Below are 21,346 nucleotides of genomic sequence, written 5' to 3'. Positions count from 1 at the left end.
TCCATACAGACCACGGTTGGCAAGTTAGAACTGTAAGATTCACTACGTGAACCGCTGGTGTTTTGTGGAAAAGCACATGTACACCGCGTTCCAAATTATTATGCAAAAAGTGTTTAGGAGTGATAAGGGAAGAATTTGTTTGTTTGTCAGTTAAACTCATTGATGGTGATGTGTGTCAGGGCTCTTTATATCACTGTAAGCAATTGCAGACACCTGTGCTAATTAGTTTGGCAGGTGTGTCCAATGAAAGGCAAGACTACTTAAGAAGGCTCTCTCACATTATTAAGCAGCCTACATTTTCTGCCAAAATGGGAAAGAAAAAGGATGTGTCGGCTGCTGAGAAGCAACAAATTGTGGAGTGTTTAGGTCAAGGCATGACTACAATCAACATTGTGCGATGATCAGGATGAAGTGTCTTGGCAATCAAGAAGTATGTAGCTGATTCACAGTACACACGTGTGCGTGCTGATAAGGGCAAATTGAGGACTCTTTCCTACAGGCAATTACGTCAGGTTGAAAGAGCAGCGGCAAAAAAGCCTTGTCATAGCAGCAGACAAGTTTTTGAAGCTGCTTGTGCCTCCAACGTCCCCCGAACAACAAGATGCAGGGTCCTTCAGAGGTTTGCAGCTGTGCATGCGCCATCCTGTCGACCTCCTCTATCCACTTCACACAAGCAGAAACGGCTCCAGTGGGCCAAACATTACATGAAGACTGATTTCAAAACTGTTTTGTTCACAGATGAGTGCCGTGCAGCGCTCGATGGTAAAGATGGATGGAGTGGAGGATGGCTGGTTGATGGACACCCCACGCAAACACGGCTACAGCGCCAACAAGGAGGAGGTGGAGTAATGTTTTGGGCTGGAATCATGGGGAGAGAGATTGTCGGCCCCTTTAGGATCCCTGAAGGCGCTAAAGATGAACTCCATAATGTATGTGTATTTTCTCAAACAGCACTTCCTGCCATGGTTCAAGAAGAAGAACCGTGTATTTCACAGCAAGATCATTTTTGTGCATGATAATGCACCATCTCATGCTGCACATAAAACATCTGCATCTCTGGCTGATATGGGCATAAAAGGGGACAAACTTATGGTGTGACCCCCATGCTCCCCTGACCTCTACCCCATTCAGAACCTTTGGAGCATCATTAAAAGGAGTGTCTATGATGGCGGGAGGCAGTTCACATCTAAGCAACAGCTCTGGGAGGGTATTCTGTCCTCATGCAAAACAATTGAAGCAGAAACCATCCAAAACCTGACAAATTCAATGGACGAGAGAGTTCAGAAGCTCCTTTCGAACAAGGGGTCCTATGTGAAAATGTAACATCACCTAGAATAAAGTTTTGAGTTGAAAACTGTTTGATTTCAGTTTCTAACAACCTGCTAATGCTTATAATTTCAAAAATGACCATTTTTTTGGTCTTTATTAAAATGAAAAGGTTGATCGAAAAGTTTGGGGGATCTAAGAGTGTGGCAACCCAGTAGTCATGATTACTTCGAATTCTGACAATATGAGGGTCATGCTGCAGGTAGTGCAGCAAGAAGGCACTTATGTGTCTTGCGCATCTCGGAGCCCCAAAATTATTTTCCGGGCTAGATGCAGCTAAAAATTATTTTTAATTTTAAATCTGGTGGAGCTTATTATAGATGGCCTAATAGGATCAGTGCTGCACACTGCTACAAAGCCCAAATTATTTTCCAGTCAAGATACAGATAAACATGATTAGTAATTTGAAAGCTTAAAACGTTTGGTAGGGTGATTTTAACCAATCATCAAGCTTTTACTCTCCCCAGGATGACACAGGGGTAGAAAAGTCGTTTCGGATCCATGATTTGTTCATCTTTATGAACGTGAGTCTGTCTACATTATCAGTGGAGAGCCGCGTGCGCTTATCTGTCAGCACACCACCAGCAGCGCTGAACACACGTTCAGACAGAACGCTGGCTGCGGGGCATGACAAGATCTCCAAGGCGTAAGTGGCTAGCTCCGGCCATTTATCCAGACTGGAAGCCCAAAAAGAGCAAGGGTCCAGTGACACAGTCGTGGCTTCAATGTTTACTTGGAGATACTCCTGTACCATCGTCTCTAGGCGTTGACCATGTGTCAGACTTCTTGTCTCCTGTGGCCTTGCAAAGGATGGGCTAAAAAAGTGGTGAAATGATTCCGCAAAATTGATGTTACCAGCAGATACTGTGGTTCTGTTACGGTTTGAGTGCTGAACACTTGACGGTCCCACGATTGGCAAGTTGGAACTGTGAGGTTCACTACGTGCACCACTGGTATTTTGTGGAAAAGCACATGTAAGATTCTGCAACAGTCTCTGCTGATACTCCTGCATGCGTGCATCCCTTTCTATGGCAGGAATAATTTCTGCAAATTTACTTTTGTACCGGGGATCTAACAGTGTGGCAACCCAGTAGTCAGGATTATTTCTAATTCTCACAATTCGAGGGTCATGTTGCAGGTAGTGCAGCAAGAAGGCACTCATGTGTGTTGCGCATCCAGGAGCACCAAGTCCTAGTTGTGTTGGTGGCGAGGTAACAATCATGCTTCCTTCCTCTGTCCTCTCCCCCCAACCTCGCACAACAGAAATGTGATCAAGGTCTCCCTCATCTGATGAGTAGTGTTGAGCGATACCTTCCGATATCAGGAAATATCGTATCGGATTGGATCGGGCCGATACCCAAAAAGTATCGGATATCGCCGATTCCGATACCGGAAACCAATGCAAGTCAATGGGACACAAATATCGGAATGAAAATAAACCCTTTCTTTCCTTGTAGGTTAATTCTACATGAAGTAAAACAACTAAGAATAATGTAGAATGACATGAAAAGCCGGCAATTCATCAGCGGCATTCACCGGTACCCGACAATTTACAACAGAAAGAATAGAGCTTCACACATAGATTAGATAGATAGAAACATGTCAGTCACATATATATGAAGTACAGTGACAGTGTTGCTTACTGTACTTGTCATTTAGTGTAAAGGATTTATTAAAAAAAATATTAGTGTTTTCGTGCACCGTCTCTTTAAAAAAGCCGGCCGGCAATTCAGCATCTGTACCCGACAATTTATAACAGACAGAATAGAGCTTCACACATAGATTAGATAGATAGAAACATGTCAGTCACATATATAAGAAGTACAGTGACAGTGTTGCTTACAGAACTTGTCATTTAGTGTAAAGGATTTATTTAAAAAAATAATAGTGTTTTCATGCACCGTCTCTTTAAGAAAGCCGGCCGGCAATTCAGCATCTGTACCCGACAATTTAGAATAGAAGGAATAGAGAATCACACATAGATTAGATAGATAGAAACATGTCAGTCACATATATATGAAGTACAGTGACAGTGTTGATTACTGTACTTGTCATTTAGTGTTAAAATAAAGGATTTATTTAAAAAAAAATTGGCGTGGGGTTCCCCTTAATTTTAGGCTCTAGCGGAGGTTAAGCAGACAGCTGGGGCAAATGTTTGAAGCCTGGGAAGGGGTAATACCCACGGAGCTTCCCAGGCTACTAATATCAGCCCCCAGCTGAATACCTAGCCTTTACTAGCTATTAAAATGGGGGACCCCCCAAAAAAAATGACGTGGGGTCCCCCCTAATTTAATAGCTAGCACAGGCTAGGCAGACAGCTGGGGGCTGATATTAATAGCCCAGGAAGGGTGCCATGAATATTGGCCCCCTCCCAGGCTAGAAACACCAGCCGTCAGCCGCCCCAGAAATGGCGCATCCATAGGATGCGCCAATTCTGGCACTTAGCCTCGCTCTTCCACGCTGCCCTGGTGCGGTGGCAGGGGGTAATAGGGTTGGGGTTGATGTCAGCTTATAATGCCAGCTGACATCAAGCCCAGGTTAGTAATGGAGAGGCGTCTATAAGACACCCCCATTACTAACCCCATAGTCAAAGTTAAAAGAAAACACAAACACCCAGAGTAAAGTCCTTTAATTGAAATAAAGACACAATTCTTTATTGTTCTAAATTAAACCATACTTACCATCACGCCCATTCCAGCTGAAGCCAACGATCTCCTGCAATAAAAGAAAAATAATAAAGCAACCTCATCCTTACCTTTCGATGGTTCCCAGGACAGCTCCAGCTCTGCTACATCGAGATGACAGGCTGGACCGCAGCAGAAAGCTGCCATCCAGCCTGTCATCCCGCAGACACTGAGAAGCGCAGGCATGCTTGCGCTCCTCAGTGTCTCTCTGTGACGTCATCCAGATGAGCCGAGTTCATGTCCAATGAACTCAGCTCACCTCATGCACGTCACTGACAGCGTGGGAAAATTCTCCTGCACTCAGCGCTTCAGTGTGAGAATTCTCCCACGCTGTCAGTGACATACATGAGGTGAGGTCATGTCCAATGAACTCAGCTCACCTCAAGCACGTCACTGACAGCGTGGGAAAATTCTCACGCTGAAGTGCTGAGTGCAGGAGAATTTTCCCACGCTGTCAGTGACGTACATGAAGTGAGCGGAGTTCATTGGACATGACCTCGGCTCATCTGGATGCCGTCACAGCCAGACACTGAGGAGTGGAAGTATGCCTGCGCTTCTCAGTGTCTGCGGGATGACAGGATGGATGGCAGCGTTCTGCTGCGGTCCAGCCTGTCATCTCGATGTAGCAGAGCTGAAGCTGTCGTGGGAGCCATGGAAAGGTAAGGATGAGGTTGCTTTATTATTTTACTTTTATTGCAGGAGATCGTTGGCTTCAGCTGGAATGGGCGGGGTGGTAAGTATGGTTTAATTTAGAACAATAAAGAATTGTGTCTTTATTTCAATTAAAGGACTTTTTTCTGGGTGTTTGTGTTTTTTTTAAATACTTTACTAGAAATTCATGGCGGTCATGTCTAATATTGGCGTGATCCCATGAATTTCGGGCTTAGGGCCAGCTGATAATGCCAAGCTGGCCTTAACCCCTTTATTACCCAGTGAGCCACCGCACCAGGGCCCTGGATGAGTTGGGTACAGCGCCAGAAGATGGCGCTTCTATGAACGCGCCATTTTCCGGGGCGGCTGCGGACTGCAATTTGCAGCGGGTGGGGCCCAGAAAGCTTGGGTCTCCCTGCGCTGCAGATTCCAGCCCCCAGCTGCCTAGTTGTACCTGGCTGGACACAAAAATAGGGCGAAGCGCCACACATTTTTTTTTTTAATTATTTCATGAAATTCATGGAATAATTAAGAAAAAAAGGGCTTCCCTATATTGTTGTGTCCGGCTAGGTACAAATAGGCAGCTGGTGGATGGGGGCAGCCCGTTCCTGCCTGCTGTACCTGGCTGGACACAATTATAGGGCGAAGCCCCACATAATTTTTTTTTAATTATTTCATGAATTTCCTGAAATAATTTAAAAAAAATTGACGTGGGGCTTCACACTATATTTGTGTCCAGTCAGGTACAGCAGGCAGGAACGGGCTGCCCCCAACCACCAGCTGCCTATTTGTACCTAGCCGAACACAACAATATAGGGAAGCCCTTTTTTTCTTAATTATTCCATGAATTTCATGAAATAATTTAAAAAAAAAAACGTGGAGCTTCTCCCTATTTTTGTGTCCAGCCAGGTACAACTAGGCAGCTGGGGGATGGAATCTGCAGCGCAGGGAGGCCCAAGCTTTCTGCCCTCCCCCCCCCGCTGAAAATTGCAGTCCGCGGCCGCCCCGGAAAATGGCGCGTTCATAGAAGCTGGATGCTGTACCTGGCTGGCATACAAAAATATGGCGAAGCCCACGTCAAAAGTTTTGGGAAAAATTTATTAAAAAATAAATAACAATTTAGGGACTGCATCTTTATTAAGTCCTCAAATGTCATTTAGTGTTAAAATAAAGGATTTATTTAAAAAAAAAATGGCGTGGGATCCCCCATAATTTTAGTCTCTAGCGGAGGTTAAGCAGACGGCTGGGGCAGATGTTTGAAGCCTGGGAAGTGGGTAAAACCCACGGAGCTTCCCAGGCTACTAATATCAGCCCCCAGCTGAATACCTAGCCTTTACTAGCTATTAAAATGGGGGACCCCCCCCAAAAAAATGACGTGGGGTCCCCTCTATTTTAATAGCTAGCAAAGGCTAGGCAGACAGCTGGGGGCTGATATTAATAGCTCAGGAAGGGTGCCATGAATATTGGCCCCCTCCCAGGCTAGAAACACCAGCCGTCAGCCGCCCCAGAAATGGCGCATCCATAGGATGCGCCAATTCTGGCACTTAGCCTCGCTCTTCCACGCTGCCCTGGTGCGGTGGCAGGGGGTAATAGTGGTGGGGTTCATGTCAGCGCCAGCTGCCATGAAGCCCAGGTTAGTAATGATGGCCGTCTATATGACACCCCCATTACTAACCTACAAAGTGTTAAAAAGAAAAAACACACTACACCCAGAAAAAAATAATTTATTTGAAATAAAACACCATTTTATTTAATTCTTAGTTTACTAAAAAAAAAATAGTTACCTGTCCACGTTCCTGCGCTGATCTCCCATGCACAGCTGTCACATCTGGAGATGGTGACAGCTGTGCATGGCTGCTGTAAGCTCACGCTGCCGGGAACACGTCCGCTCCCGGCAGCGGGAGCCACTGACTGAGGTCACCGGAGTGCATTCAGACAGCGCAGCTCCGGAGACCTCCTTTACGGCAGTGCTGTACCGTGGGAATTTCTCACGATACAGCAGTGCCGTAAAGGAGCTAACCGGAGCAGCGCTGCCTGAACTCCGGTGAACCCTTACGGCCCCGTCATTCTAGCGGCGGCAGCGGTTCAGAGCGGTCACATTCTATGTGGCTGCTCTGAACTGGAGATCTTCGTGGGACACTCGTGGACTACTACAGAGGGGTAAGGATAAGGTTGTGGTTTATTATTTTATATTTTATTACAGGAGATCGATGGCTTCGGGGAATTAGGTGTCTTGGTGAGTATAGGTGTAGTTTTTTATTTTTTACTTTATTTTAGGTGGCGATCGGCGGAGACAGGTAATGTATGAACTAATTTCTTTTAGGTAACCACTGGCCACCAATGACATGTATTTAACATTTATTGGGGACACAGTAGGGCAATTTAAATAGCAGGATCAGGCTGATGGGAACTACTGCTCCCATCGAGCTGATCCTGCTGGCAGGAGTGGACGGGGGACAGACATAGGCCGATGGGAGTAGTAGTGTCACATCGGCCTATGTCTGCCCGCACACACACCCGCACACACACCCGCACACACACACCCCGCACACACACCCGCACACACACCCCGCACACACACACACCCCGCACACACTAATCATGACGGGTCCGGGAGGTGAGGCTGACCTGTGCGGCCGTGGGAAAGTTGATGTGAGTTCATGCAGTCAAGCATGAACTCACATGAACCCTCTGAGGGCACCGCGGCTACTTCAAATGAACAGCTGATCGGCATCACCTGATACCTCAGCTGTTCATTTGAAATAACCGGCGGGAAAGCGCAGCACAGAACGGGAAAGCCGGCGGTGAAGTCTTTTCACTGCCGGCTTCCCCGCCCGGGTCCTTCGCTCCTTGGTGCTGCGCTCCCCGCCCGGTCCTAATTTACGATCGGGATGGGAGGTGGCGAGGGGAGCGGAGGATCGGGGTGGGAGGCTGCGGGGAAGCAGTATGGGGCTGCGTGATTGTTTAAAAGCCGGCGGCTTTTTACCGCGCCGGCTTTTAAACAATCAGGAGAATTCTCCCACGCTGGGATGGCATTCTGATGACAAGCTGGATCGCAGCTGAGCGCTGCCATCCAGCTTGTCATCCTTCAGAGACACTGCAGAGCGCAGGCATTATGGGAACTTCCGATTCCGGTATTCGATATTATAAAAGTATCGGAATTAAGTATCGGAATTCCGATACAGTGAATATCGGCCGATACCCGATATTTCAGTATCGGAATGCTCAACACTACTGATGACTCTTCCATCAGTTCATCCTCCACTTCTTCCTGGGCTCCTGCACCTTCCTCACTAGTTTGACTGCTACCATGCGCCCTGGTAAAACCATCTCCCCCACCCTCACATGCCTGCCGCCTTGGTGCTGCCGACCTTCTGGACCTTGCAGATGTTAGCCCTTCCGCATACAACTCCTCCTCCTCTACTTCCTCCACCTCCTCTTGTGCCACCACCTGACTCCGAATTCTGTTTAACATGTGCTCCAGCATGTAAATCACCGGAATAGTCATGCTGATAATGGCATCGTCAGCACTAAACATCTTCGTCGCCATTTCAAAACTGTGCAGAAGGGTGCATAGGTCCCTGATCTGAGACCACTCCTCCAGCGTGATTTGCCCCACCTCTGAATCTCGTTGGCCCAGGCTATACGTCAGAACGTATTGCACCAGGGCTTGTCGGTGCTGCCACAGTCGCTGCAACATGTGCAGAGTTGAATTCCACCGGGTAGGCACATCGCATTTTAGCCGGTGAAGTGTCAGGCCCAACGACTTCTGTAGAGATGTAAGTCGCTGAGCTGCGGGATGCGAACGGCGGAAGTGAGCACACAGCGACCGTGCCCTCTGCAGAAGGCCATCTAGTCTGGGATAGTGGGCTAAAAATTGCTGGACAACCAGGTTCAACACGTGAGCCATACAAGGCACGTGTGTGACATTGCCCCGGCGAAGGGCCGCACCCAGGTTTGCAGCATTGTCGCACACGGCCTTCCCTGGTTTCAGGTCCAGTGGAGACAACCATTCATGAAATTGGTTCTCCAGAGCTGACCACAACTCCTCAGCTGTGTGACTCACATTTCCCAGACATTTCAATGTAAAAACCGCCTGATGACGTTGAGCCCTACTGCCAGCATAGTAAGGAGGTGTGCAGGATCCCTTCTGCGCAGTTAGAAAGCTTGTGGCATGACCAGACAGGCTTTGGGTGCAGGTGGAAGACCGAGAGGAGGTTGAGGAGGCAGAAGCAGTGGAGGAACTTTGACATAAAGAGGATTGACGCACAACTCGTGGGGACGGCAAGACTTGGACAGCAGCCCCTTGTCCTGCTGTCACCATAGTTACCCAGTGCCCAGTCAGCGACATGTAACGCCCCTGTCCATGCCTACTCGTCCAAGTGTCTGTGGTGAAATGCACCCTGTCACACACAGAGTTTCTCAAAGAAGCGGTGATGTTGTGTGCGACATGCTGGTGGAGCGCAGACACACCTTTCTTTGAGAAGTAGTGCCGACTGGGCATCTGGTACTGGGGCACTGCGACGGACATAAGGTCTCGAAAATCCTCTGTGTCCACCAGGCGGAAAGGCAGCATTTCTGTAGCCAAGAGCTTGCAGATGGTGAAATTCAACCTCTTAGCTTTCTCATGGCTAGGAGGAAATGGTCTTTTACTTGTCCACATCTGAGGGACCGAGGGCTGGCTATTGTGCTTAGACGGGGTTGATAAGGGTGTCCCCGGCAAACTGCCGGTCTGTGAGGAAGATGCAGGCGGACATGTTAGGTTGCCTTCATCCAAAGGTGGTGCTATCGATGTCGGACAGCGCTCAACACCAGCTGGTGTTCCCACCTCCAAAGAAAATGATGACCTGCCAATCACGCTGGCTGTTGCGGGTAAAGAGGTGGCAGGTCTGCGCCCCAAAACAGGTGTGACTGCTGTCCCCCCAGTCACAGAGGATGAAGAGGCCGCGGATGCACAAGATATGGCAGACGGTGGTTGGCCCGGCCGGCTAGGCCGCATTGTAGCACACTGAGCTTCCCACTGCAACTTATGCTTCATGTCCATGTGCCGGTTCATGCATGAAGTACTCAAACTATGTATTTTTTGGCCTCTACTTAGCTTTTGCTGACAAATGTTACAGATAACACGAGTTGGGTCATCTTTATCGATCTGAAAAAATGCCCAGGCTATGCAAGGCTTAGCACCCATGCGACCTGAAGAGCCACCACGACTTGTGGTGAGAGGCAGAGTTGTGTTTGAGGATGCAGTTGTTGACGTGCTTCCAGTACTACGTCTCTGTCCAGGAAGGCGCAACCTGACCTCGTCGTCACTAGCATCTTCCTCCACCTCCTCTGCTGACCTCATCTCTTGGCTGACTGTGGGTTGACAGTAAGTGGGATCTCCAACCTCATCATCATCACCCTGTGTGTTATCACACCCGTCGTCCTCAGAGCCAACCTGTTCCTGCCCTGACAAAAAACTAAAGTTGTCGCTCCAATCAGGTATTTGAGTCTTATCATCGTCTTCCTCATTGTCTCCACCAACAGGAGTTACAGTTTGGGAATGAGGGTCTACATTATGGTCAGAACCTTCTGCGTCTGGTCCTGGATCCGACTCATAAAGATTCTGGGCATCAGTGCAGATCATTTCCTCGTCTGGATTCACAGAAGCGCTGGAGTCGACCTCTGATTCCCAGGCTATAGTATGAGTAAACAGCTCTGCAGACTCAACCATCTGTTCTACCTCATACTCAGACGGGCAGCTGGAGATTTGGGAGCTGTGAGGAAGCAAGTGCGATTTGGGTGACACCTTTGAGGACTGGAGTATTTGTGATGTTGAAGTTGATGTGGAGGAGAGCCCACTTAAAGGAGCACTTGATATCTGTTGAAGCACCTGCTGTTTTTGTGCCTCATCTGGAATTTGTAGCGATTGGCGTGGCCGTAAGAAAGGGATCTTATCACATTGTCCGCTAAAAGAAGTAGACATTTTAGTTTGGCTGGAAGATGGTCTTTCTTCTGCAGATGTTACTGTTGCTTTAACACCTACCCCACGGACACAACCTTTTTTCCCCTTCCCAACACGCCTATTCCCCTTTCCACCAGCAGCAGGCCTTTTTCCACTCATTTTGGTGGTTAACTAATTGACAACTCTGGAGTTGTTTGCACAAAAAAACAATGGATGGTAACCGAGCAGAGCTGAGTGGCCAAACTGTGGTATTAGGCCAAAACTATTGGCTGGGTAAGATGCAGAAAAAAATTATATTCAATTTGCAACCTGATGGAGGTCAGTATAGATGGACTAATACAACAAGTCCCACACACAGCTAGAAGCCCAATATTTTTTCAGAGGTAGATGCAGAAAAAAATATATTCAGTTTGCAACCTGATGGAGGTCAGTATAGATGGACTAATACAACAAGTCCCACACACAGCTAGAAGCCCAATATTTTTTCAGAGGTAGATGCAGAAAAAAATATATCCAGTTTGCAACCTGATGGAGGTCTGTATAGATGGATTAATAGAACAAGTCCCACACACAGCTAGAAGCCCAATATTTTTTCAGAGGTAGATGCAGAAAAAAATATATTCAGTTTGCAACCTGATGGAGGTCAGTATAGATGGACTAATACAACAAGTCCCACACACAGCTAGAAGCCCAATATTTTTTCAGAGGTAGATGCAGAAAAAAATTATATTCAGTTTGCAACCTGATGGAGGTCTGTATAGATGGATTAATAGAACAAGACCCACACACAGCTAGAAGCCCAATATTTTTTCAGAGGTAGATGCAGAAAAAAATATATTCAGTTTGCAACCTGATGGAGGTCTGTATAGATGGATTAATAGAACAAGTCCTACACACAGCTAGAAGCCCAATATTTTTTCAGAGGTAGATGCAGAAAAAAATATATTCAGTTTGCAACCTGATGGAGGTCAGTATAGATGGACTAATACAACAAGTCCCACACACAGCTAGAAGCCCAATATTTTTTCAGAGGTAGATGCAGAAAAAAATTATATTCAGTTTGCAACCTGATGGAGGTCTGTATAGATGGATTAATAAAACAAGACCCACACACAGCTAGAAGCCCAATATTTTTTCAGAGGTAGATGCAGAAAAAAATATATTCAGTTTGCAACCTGATGGAGGTCAGTATAGATGGACTAATACAACAAGTCCCACACACAGCTAGAAGCCCAAATATTTTTTCAGAGGTACTGTAGATGCAGATAAAAATTATTTTTAATTTGCAACCTGATGGAGGTCAGTATAGATGGACTAATAGAGAAAGTCGGACACACTGCTAGAAGGCCAAATATTTTTTCAGAGCTAGATGCAGAAAAAAATTAGATTCAGTTTGCAACCTGATGGAGGTCAGTATAGATGGACTAACAGAGAAAGTCCCACACACTGCTAGAAGGCCAAATATTTTTTCAGAGCTAGATGCATGCAAAAAATTATTTTGAATTTGCAACCTGATGGAGGTCAGTATAGGTGGACTAATAGAACAAGTCCCACACACTGCTAGAAGGCCAAATATTTTTTCAGAGCTAGATGCAGAAAAAAATTATATTCAGTTTGCAACCTGATGGAGGTCTGTATAGATGGATTAATAGAACAAGACCCACACACAGCTAGAAGCCCAATATTTTTTCAGAGGTAGATGCAGAAAAAAATATATTCAGTTTGCAACCTGATGGAGGTCAGTATAGATGGACTAATACAACAAGTCCCACACACAGCTAGAAGCCCAAATATTTTTTCAGAGGTACTGTAGATGCAGATAAAAATTATTTTTAATTTGCAACCTGATGGAGGTCAGTATAGATGGACTAATAGAGAAAGTCCGACACACTACTAGAAGGCCAAATATTTTTTCAGAGCTAGATGCAGAAAAAAATTATATTCAGTTTGCAACCTGATGGAGGTCAGTATAGATGGATTAATAGAACAAGACCCACACACAGCTAGAAGCCCAATATTTTTTCAGAGGTAGATGCAGAAAAAAATATATTCAGTTTGCAACCTGATGGAGGTCTGTATAGATGGATTAATAGAACAAGACCCACACACAGCTAGAAGCCCAATATTTTTTCAGAGGTAGATGCAGAAAAAAATATATTCAGTTTGCAACCTGATGGAGGTCAGTATAGATGGAGTAATACAACAAGTCCCACACACAGCTAGAAGCCCAATATTTTTTCAGAGGTAGATGCAGAAAAAAATATATTCAGTTTGCAACCTGATGGAGGTCAGTATAGGTGGACTAATAGAACAAGTCCCACACACTGCTAGAAGACCAAATATTTTTTCAGAGCTAGATGCAGAAAAAAATTAGATTCAGTTTGCAACCTGATGGAGGTCAGTATAGATGGACTAATAGAATGATGCTATGCCCAAAAGATTTTACTTCACTAGGTGCAGTAAAAAAATTGGTATTCTATACACAGGTGGTATATCTTGCAACACAGATAGGCTACTCCACTGACTAACACACTCTGCAATAGGCCAAAAAGGATTAGCTTTGCTAGATTCAGCCAAATGCTGTGAAAAAAACTTGCACAGCACTGGCACAGACCTGCCTGGCAAAAACTGATAGGAACTGATGTAACCTAGTCCTGAAAAGGACTCCAATTACAATTAGTCTTTACTCCCACAACCTATCTATTTAAGAGCACAGACCTGCCTGATAAAAGTCGTAGGAAATGCTGTAACCTAGTCCTTAAAAGGACTGCAATCACAACTATTCCCTACTCCCAAGCTATCTGTATATTTGTGCGAAAATTGGCTTGAAATTAACAAGGTATAGCGCACACAGCAACAGCGGTGCCGTCTAACACGCAGCTGCAGCAGTGAGAAAATGGTGGCGACGGGGAAAATGGCTTGGTCTTATAGGGCAAGGACATGTGACATACACTGCCAATGACACATGCCCTTGCTTGTGTGAAAAAAAGCACTTCGCTCCGTGTGTGCGCTGCTGATAGGCTGACAGATTGAACCTCCCCACTGTAAATGCGGGAAAGAGAAAAAAAAATGGAGATCTTCATTGTTCCTGCAGAGATCCATCCCCTGCCCCTCCCCCCGCCCCGCTGTACACTCAAACTGCGTATTAACATTAATTTTCATCATTACTGAGAAAAAATCTAGTTATGATTTTGGTGCACGAACAGTTATCGAACATAACCTCGAACAGCCGAATTTTTCTCAAATTGTTCGTGTTCGCCGAACGGCTCGAACACCGCCCAAAACAGCTCGAATTTGAGATTGGCGAACAGTTCGAGTAGAACAACGCTCACCTCTAATATTGACTGCCCTGGAATGTGAAAGCAAACAAGTACTGGCAGTCAGGATGCAATGGTACACTGAAAAATGCATTTGCCAAATCGATCACTGAAAAGCAAAGAGAGTTAGAAGGTATCTGTGACAGAAGAGTATGCGGGTTGGGCACAACTGGTGTTAGAAGTTCTGTGGCTTTGTTAACCAACCGGAGGTCATGGACCATTCTATATGCGGCTGGTTGTCCTGGCACGCTCTTTTTCTTTACTGGGAACAGGGGAGTGTTGCAAGGGGACTGGGTTTTGACTAGGACTCCTCTCTGTAGTAATTTTTGGACTTGCTGGGCTATAGCATTCTCCTGAGCCGAGCTAAGGGAATACTGCTTCTGTTGAGGCAAGATGGCTCCTGGTTTTAATTTCACCATTACTGGTTGAACTCTTAACCTACCAACATCTGTTTTGTCTGAGGCCCAAAAATCATGTGGCACAGCATGCTCCAATATCGGGGGAAACTCATTTGGCCCTTCTATGCAGGCAAGATCCAGTGACATAATTTTGCAAAGGGTACTTGGTTTTAAACCTGGGGTCATGGTGACAGTGCCATCGGGATGATACTCAATATGTGCTTGTAATTGGGACAACACATCATTTCCCAAAAGATTACATTGGCCTCGGGGCGATACCATGAGCTGGCTATGTACAGTAGCTCCTTGAATTTGCAGGGGAATTCTCTTAGTGACAGGGAGCAGGACAGACGGGGAATTGAAGGGGGTGGCAATGACATGATGTGAAATATCAGTGTCAGTGTATGGCCAATCACCTTGCGTAATTACTGAATTGTCGGCCCCCGTATCTACTTGGAAATCTTTTTCATGTCCCCCTGGTAGGTTCACCTGCACTATACAACTGGGAGTTGGGGGTAAGGAGATGAGGGGGTTCATGTGCAAGCTACCCTCATCCTATGGGGCGTTGTTTGGTCGGCTGGAGGACCCGTACTCTGAGCGTTTGGATACGGGTTGGTCCTACAGTCCTTTCTAAAATGTCCTGGCTTTTTACATCCGTAACATAGTCTCTGTCCTCCTCCTTCAGTCCGTCTTCTGCCTCTGTTGATTCTGGGGGTCGTCTCTACTATGTGTATTCTGGCAGCTCTTTTTGCCTGCGCTATGTCATGCTGTGCCCCCTGAGCTATTCTAGCTAAATCTTCTGCCTTCACTGATCTCCAGTCCGGTCTACTTGCTTTTACCTTCTCTGCAATCTTTTTCTTTAGTCCATTCCTGAAAGCACTCTCACTAGTCTTATTCCCGGGGTTGAACCCCATTTCTGACCAGGTTTTCTTTAGTGCATAGAAATAATCCTTAGGATCTTCCTCCTTCCCCTGCACTCTATCTTCTAGTGTAACTTGCTTTTCTGCTTGCCTGTCTTGACATGCTTTTACCAACGCTTTTACGTACAGAACCCCGGCTGCTGCATCATTAGCCTTCGCTACATCAGGGCCTGTTCTACTGTCATATTGTTTATAAGTTTCGTCCGTCAGTCTGTCATACCGAGCTTCATCTGCCAATTTCCCCTTAATTACCCCTTGCAGATCTATTCTAGTTGCATTGTACGTATCCTGTATGGTGGTGATCATTCTAGCGAAACCCATAGGGGACTGGGATGGGTCTGGCAGCTGGGAGATCAACGGCAACTGCTCTGAAGGACTCCATGGTCTATACATTAACATTGTACGGGCTTCCTGACCTGGAACCACTGCATCCCCCCCTGCTGCTCCCGGTGCTCCTGGCACAACTACCGTCCTCATTGGGAATTGTCTAGCTGGGTGGGGTCTCGGTCCTCCACATGCCACACAGATGTCTACTGTCAAGGGGTTCTGCTGTCCACATCTGGGGCAAACCCAACATTTAGGTTCCTGGGAATTCTGGTACTGGGGTGGGGGTGACGTCGGGGGCGGACAGGGAGGAAAATCTGTCATTCTGGTTTTTGTCAGTCTGTAACGTCCGTCTCCTAATTTTTCAATCTTTCCTTCAAAATAAGCGCATGCATTCATCCATACATCTACTGTCCCTAACAGACCCTTATCTTTCAGCCATCCATGATAGGAGTTAAAGAAGGATTTCCATTTCTCTCCATTCATCTCTCTATTCTCATTCATTCCCGCTTTACACAATATTTTGTCAATTCCAATCAGTGCCTGTTTCCCTTCTCTGCGTACTACCAAGTCTTTGGCTATAATGCCTTCCTTGGCATTTTGGTTCCCCATTCTTTTGGTTCTCCTCACCTAGAAGAGACTCCTCAGTCACTTAGACAATGGTCACTTAGACAATGGGCCACAAAGGTTTCTGAACCATTCCACTACTAGCCTCTCTAGGACTTATACGCCAGCTAGAAAAACAGACCAAAAACATCAATCACGGGACACATCCACAACACAATCATCGGATCCATACTTTCATTCTTAAATTCTCCAAAGGATAGAAGGCAGGACTGATCTGAGGGGATTCTACTGGTTCAAAGGGACCTGAGCCAGACAACAATCTGTGAATTACCTGGGGAGCCGACCGCTCGGGGGTGAGGGAGTCTCTTCTATGCAGTGATATAATTAGGTAGAATATAACAGTTATTCTTACCTCAGCGCTGTATATATCACCAACAGAGAGCTTCATTCGTCCCACGTCTCGGACCGGTCGAGCACCCCTGGGTAGATTAACTCAAGGTCCCTGTTCGAGGCGTCAGCTGTTGTCACTGCATTCTTGGTCTTCTATCCTTTGGATTATGATATCGGAGAGAATGAAGACACAGGAAAGGATGTTTGTGTCTAAACATACTCTAAACTTTATTACAAAACACAGGGCTAATATACACCCTGAAGGCAGGAAACGGATTTGCCATGTATGGTTCGATTATACAGTTTAGCTGAACAAGCGAAAAAGCTAGTTTCTGTATGCTTTAAAATATTTAATTAGACGTATCTGGTTAGCAAGGCCATGTTATCTTCTTGCAAGAACACATTATTGCTACAAGAAGAAACATCTGGCCAGGGTGTACACGTTATCTTCTTAGCAAGGACACGCTATTGATACAAGAAGGAACATTTCAGCTTGCTGTTATTTTCACCTAAAGTAACTGTCAGACTTATATAGCATAGATGGGGCCTTTAAACTTGAGGGACTCCATCTTCTGCTATAACATCCCTGAATTACACTTGCCATGCTTCAGATTACATTCCACTGTTAAACTGTCGAAAAAGACTCTTGTCAAATGTGTCTGGTCAGCAATTGAACCTATCATGTGCCTGAGAAAAGCTTCAGCCTGTGGTCACCCTGAGTAATGGTTCCCCCAGGATTCCAACAAATTCATGAAACCCGTCTCACCCTATCGAACCTAGAGGTGTGCGTGTAACATTTACAAATTAGATCCAGCCCTTAATATTGGTATCTACCAGTGTCAGCAGAAGTAATACTCCCTATTGACTCAATGATCTGATTGCATCAGAGGGGAAGGGTCGTCCCAAGCCAGCGTGTAACCAGTCACCTACTCTGTATATTTGCACTGATCAGGATGTAGTTTGTAGGAACCTTGACCCCTCGCCCCAGGTTTGGACTAAATCCGTTTTTTAGGAACAAATAAACACTGAGCAATCATACGACTCCCGATGGAAATCTTTGAGGTGGTGGGGGATAGGTATAACATTTCGCACCTAATTGAATTTTTGCCCCAGAAGGAGAGTGACACCTCCTTTGATCAATGTGATTGAATCCCTGATTTTATAGACATCAAACCTTATAGATGAGTGATTCAACTTATTTCTCAAATTGGTAATTCCACGCTGGTACAATTTGCAAAAGAAAAGAAAAACAGGTCAACAGTGAGTGATAAGAAGCCACCAGGTCATATTATGGCAGCGATCATTCCCTAATAACAAGAGCAAAGGCAGCTATTGGAGATTCCTAGTTTCCCTCTTATATCCCATCTAATTTAGTAACCTAAAAATAAAGCCCTCAGAGTCAACGAAGTGGACACCATTCTGGTAATTGAGCCCTTAATGGAAAAATATCACACTTTGAGATAGCGAGAGGGTCCAGAGGGGCGATAATGGGGCCAAAGTCCATGGGAGAGCAAAATCTTCCCTCCTGTCTCCCCACCATTGTGAAATGATTGTCGCCTGTACTGCTGGTTCTTCTTGGAGCAGCACAATGAGAGCTTGCACAGAGCTGCCTATGCAGAGCGCCACAGGCGAGCTGAGTTTGTCATTACCTACTGTGGCCTGAAAAAAGAGGCAACTGAGTGACAACACAAATAATAAAGTGAGCACTCTTTTCTCAGTTGCTGCATATGCAGGGTGCAGCAGCCCATGACATACTCGTCTGCACTGCTGCGCTCTGCATAAGCAGAAAACAAGATGACAGAAGAAAAGCTGATAATGAAAGAAGACAGTATTGAATCAAGTGCACTGATTACTAAGGGCGGATTTTACAATTGTTTAACAATAACTCATTTAGCATTAGGACAAGGGTTAGACTTTGGGTTAGGACAGTGCAAGGGAAATCAAATTGTTACATAAAATAAATGTATTAAAAACAGCAAACGAAAATATCGCAAATGTATTATTTTTAAAATGCTGCGTCTGAATTCAGTAAAAAACCGAAAATAACTTGGAAATCAAAATCTCAAACTACAATAAAATAAGTAATTTCCACACATGACAATACAGGTGATTGGAGGATTTGGGGTTCAATACTGGTATTTGTTAGGCGTCAGGTGGTTGCTGGACCTGAAATTGTGTCAGAGTCATCAGTGGATTCTGTGGTCTCCCATTCTAGTCCAGCTGGGGCAGATGCTGCTTAGCATCACTTTCAGTCCCAATGCCTAGCTGGTGCACGAGATGTACAGGCTGTCTCTTTGGTCCTTGTTCGTAGTAGTGTTAAGCATAGGTTGCGGAGGGGAACAGGGCTGCTACAGTCTAAGTCCAGGATGCACTGAACTGAGCATGCCCGTGACATGACGGACCGTGATTGGTGGTTTGGCATCAGCTGATCCGGTGACCTGGCACCACCTGATTGGTCGTGGGTGACGTCATCAGTAGAGCGACCAAAAATGCGACGGTGGGCAGGGCTTAGTCTTTAAACCCTTTAGGACATAGGGCGTATTAGTACATATCTGTGCCCTGGGACTTATGGACCAGATACGTATTAATACGCCCTGGCGATTTCGCCCCCACACAGGCTGTGTGGGCGCGATCACTGCCGGGTGTCAGCTGATTGTCACAGCTGACACCCGGTGCTATGTGCAGGGAGCGGTCCCGCACCGCTCCCAGCACATTAACCCCCGCAATGCTGCAATCAAAGTCGATTGCAGTCAATCGCAGCATTGCGGTGGCTAAGGGGAGGTGATCAGAATACTCACCTCCTCTTCCGGCCTCCAGCGCTGTCTGCCGTGGCTTCCAGGATGTTGCCATGGCGACCCGATGTCATCATGACAACATCCGGGTCACCAGACAGCAGGAAGATTTTTTGGACATGTGCAGTGCATCTCCAAACTATCTTCTCCCTGTCCAGCGCTGACAGCCTGCATGGCACAGGGATGGTGCTCCATTCCTGTGCCATGCAGGTGATCAGAGAAAAAAAAGTTAAAGTCCCATAGTGGGACAAAGTAAAACAGTAAAAAAACTGTCATAAAGTGAAAAAAAAAATTTAAAAAAATTGTAAAAATATTTAAAAAAATAATAATAATAATCCACCAAAATATAAAAATATAATGTACCCATCAATAAATAATATTATAAAAAAAAAAACAATAAAAGTACACATATTTGGTATCGCCGCGTCTGGAATGACCTGACCTATAAAACTGTCACACTAGTTATCCCCTTCAGTGAACACAGTAAAAAAAATAAATAAAAAACGAATCAAAAAACAATGCTTTATCACCATACCGCCAAACAAAAAATGGAATAACACGCGACCAAAAAGACGAATATAAATAAAATTGGTACCGCTGAAAATGTCATCTCGTCCCGCAGAAAACAAGCCACCATACAGCTCCATCAGCTGAAAAATAAAAAGTTATAGCTCTCAGAATAAAGCTATGCTAAAGAATATTTTTTTCTATAAAATTGTTTTTATTATGTAAAAGTGCAAAACATAGAAAAACGATATAAGTTTGGTACCGCTGTAAACGTACTGACCCAAATAATAAAGCTGCCTTATCAATTTTACCATATGCGGAACAGAATAATAAAAAAAAAAAAAACAATTCCTGAATTGTTGGTTTTTGTTTATTCTGCCTCCCAAAAATCTGAATAGAAAGCGATCAAAAATGTCACGTGCCTGAAAATGGCACCAATAAAAACATCAACTCATACCGCAAAAAACAAGCCATCACATGACTCTGTCTACCAAAATATGGAAAAATTATAGCTCTCAAAATATGGGAATGCAAAAACTAGATTTTACAAAAAATGTATATTTAGTGTGTGACAGCTGTCAATCATAAAAATGCCATATGATTCTGGTATCGCTGTAATCGCACTGAGCCGAAGAATAAAGTCATCTAATCACTTATACCACACGAGGAACGACGTAAAAAATAAACTCTCGGGTTAGGTTTGTGCTTGGGTTAGGGTTGGGCTAGGGTTAGGGCTGGGTTTGGGGTTAGGGTTGTGATGGGGTTGGGATTTTTTTCAAAAGTAAGAAAAAAGATGATGATATGGCGACTAGTGTTGAGCGCAAGTGCTCGCTACTTGAGTTTGCATCGGGAGCTCTGGTATGCATTGAGTATCGTGGGTATTTGAGTGACATGCTCGAGTCTCCGCCCCATATGCTTCGCGGCCAAAAAAACTTTGCGGGGATTGCCTGCCATGCACGAGCAATCCCAGCATGTTTTTTTTTGGGTGTCTAATAACCGTGAAACAGGCAGGGAAGGGACTCGAGCATGTCACTCGAGCACACGCAGTACATGGTGCATACCTGAGTACTCGATGCAAACTCAAGTAGCGAGCACTTGCGCTCAAGACTAATGACAACTTATTCAATATGATGACCTAATGTTATCAAATTCTGTGTTCAAAATGTTCACTATACCCCTTAATAAAATCCTTGAGGGGTATAGTTTCCAAAATGGGGTCACTTGTGGGGGAGCTCCACTGTTTAGGCACATCAGGGGCTCTCCAAACGCGACATGGTGTCCGCTAACAAATTGATTGGAAAATCGGCTCAAATTGTTAGCGGACGCCATGTTGCGTTTGGAGAGCCCCTGTGTGCCTAAACATTAGAGCTCCCCCACAAGTGACCCCATTTTGGAAACTAGACCCCCCAAGGCACCTATCTAGATGCTTAGTGAGCACTTGGAACCCCCAGGTGCTTCACAAATTGATTCGTAGAAATGAAAAAGTGTTTTTTTTTCCACTTTTTCATTTTTACGAATCAATTTGT

Source organism: Phyllobates terribilis, unplaced genomic scaffold (assembly GCF_046119375.1).
Source record: "Phyllobates terribilis strain yellow unplaced genomic scaffold, ASM4611937v1 Scaffold_7__3_contigs__length_470593459, whole genome shotgun sequence".
NCBI lineage: Eukaryota > Metazoa > Chordata > Amphibia > Anura > Dendrobatidae > Phyllobates > Phyllobates terribilis.
Note: the sequence above shows the minus strand (reverse complement) of the source record.